Source organism: Propithecus coquereli, unplaced genomic scaffold (assembly GCF_000956105.1).
Source record: "Propithecus coquereli isolate 6110/MARCELLA unplaced genomic scaffold, Pcoq_1.0 Scaffold3, whole genome shotgun sequence".
Lineage (NCBI taxonomy): Eukaryota > Metazoa > Chordata > Mammalia > Primates > Indriidae > Propithecus > Propithecus coquereli.
Window position 1 is genome coordinate 19,834,100 of NW_012148618.1, and position 2,211 is coordinate 19,836,310.

Here is a 2,211-nt window from a genome sequence, read left to right on the forward strand (position 1 = left end):
GCCCGCCTCGGCCTCCCAGAGTGTTAGGATTACAGGCGTGAGCCACCGCGCCCAGCTGCTTTTCTACTTTTTGATGTAGGCTCCTATTGCTATAAGCTTTACTCTTATTACTGCTTTAGCTGTATCCCATAGGTTTCGATATGTTGTGTTTTCATTTTCGCTTGTTTGGAGAAATTTTTAAATTTCCTTCTTAATCTCTTCACTGACCCACTGGTCATCCAGGAACATATTGCTTAACTTACTGCTTAACCATGTGTTTGTATACTTTCTTTCCAGTGTTTGTTATTGATTCCTAGTTTTATTCCACGGTGGTAAGAAAAAATACTTGGCATGATTTCAATTTTAAAAAATTTTTAAAGACTTGCTTTGTGGTCTAACATATGGTCTATCCTTGAAAATGATTCAGGAGCTGAGAGGAACTTGTATTCTGCAGCTGTTGGAGGAAACTTTCTGTAAATATCTATTAAGTTCATTTGGTCTGTAGTGCAGGTTAAGTCCAATGTTTCTTTGTGGATTTTCTGTCTGGATGATCTGTCCAATGATGAAAGTGGAATGTTGAGGTCTCCAACAATTATTTTATTGGGGTCTATATCTCTCTTTAGCTCTGATAGTATCTGCTTTATATATCTGGGTACTCCAGTATTGGGTAGATATATATATATTTAGAACTGTTATATCCTCTTGCTGAACTGTCCCCTTTATCATTATATAATGACTTTGTCTCCTTTTACAGTTTTTGTCTTGAAATTTATTTTATCTAGTAGAAGTATAGCTGCTACTGTTCTTTTGAGGTTTTCATTTGCATGGAATATCTTTTTCCATCCCTTTATTTTCAGTATATAGAGGTTTCTTGCAGGTGACATATGGTTGGCTCTTGTTTTATTAATCCATTCAGCCACTCTATGTCTTTTGATTAGAGAGGTTACTCCATTCACATTCAATGTTATTATTGATAGGTAAGGACTTACTACTGCCATCTTATTATTTGATTTCTGGTTGTTTTGTGGTCCTCTTTCTCTCCTCCTTCCTTCCTGTCTTCCTTTGTTAAAAGTGATTTTCTCTGGTAGTGTTTTAATTTCTTGCTTTTTATTTTTTGCATTATCTGCTTTAGGTTTTTTGATTTGAGGTTACCATGACCCTTGTAAAAAACATTTTATAACCAATAATTTTAACATTAATACTCTGCTTATAAATAAAGAGAAATCTAACAAATTCTACCCTTTAGCTTCATCCCCCACTTTTTAACTTTTTGTTGTTTCCATCTGTATCTTTTTATACTATCTCTCAAAAAGTTACTTTTGATATGTTTGTCTTTTAGTCTTCCTACTCGAGATAAATGATTTATGCCCTGCAATTACAGCAATAGAATATTCTGTATCTGTGTGTTAGTGTTACTAGTTAGTTGTATACATTTAGATTTCTTATTGTTCATTAATGTTCTTTTCTTTCAGATTGAAGAACTCCTTTTAGCATTTCTTGTAGGGAAGGTCTGGTGTTGGTAAAATCTCTCAGCTTTTGTCTGGGAAAGCACTTCTCCTTCATGTTTGAAGGACATTTTTGCAGGATATAATATTCTAGGGTTACTGTTTTTTTTCCCTTAGCACTTTGAATACGTCATGACACTCTTTCCTGGACTGTAAAGTTTTCAATGAGAAATCTGTTGTCAGACGTACGGAACTCCTTTACATGTTATTTGTTTCTTTTCTCTTGCTTCCCTTAGGATCTTTTCTTTATCTGTGACCTTTGGAAGTTTGATTATTAGGTAGTCTTGTTGTGTTAAATCTGCTTGGTGTTCTATGACCTTCTTGTAACCTGAATATTGATATTCTGTCATTATTTCTTTGAATAAACTTTCTATCCCACTCTTTCTCTACCACCTTTTTAAGGCCAATAACTCTTAGATTTGCCCTTTTCAGGCTATTTTCTATAACTTATAGGTATGCTTCATTCTTTTTTCTTTTTTTTCCTTTTTTCTCCTCTGACTGTATTTTCAAACAGACTGTCTTCAAACTTACTAATTCTTTCTTCTGTTTGGTCAATTCTGCTTCTGAGAGACTCTGATGCAGTTCTCTGTTTGTCAACTGAACTCTTAAGCTCCAGAATTTCTGCTTAATTTTAAACATTATTTCACTCTCTTTGTTAAATTTCTTTTCTTTTTTTTTTTTTTTGAGACATAGTCCTGCTCTGTTGCCTGGGCTAGAGTGCCACAGT

The 2,211-nt window shown here is 34.2% G+C and overlaps 1 protein-coding gene across 1 annotated transcript in view; it reads right to left on the bottom strand.

Annotated features, from left to right (window-relative positions):
* COPS2 (COP9 signalosome subunit 2) overlaps window positions 1–2,211 on the bottom strand; it is a 73,755-nt gene that overhangs the window by 30,697 nt on the left and 40,847 nt on the right. The window lies entirely within an intron of this gene.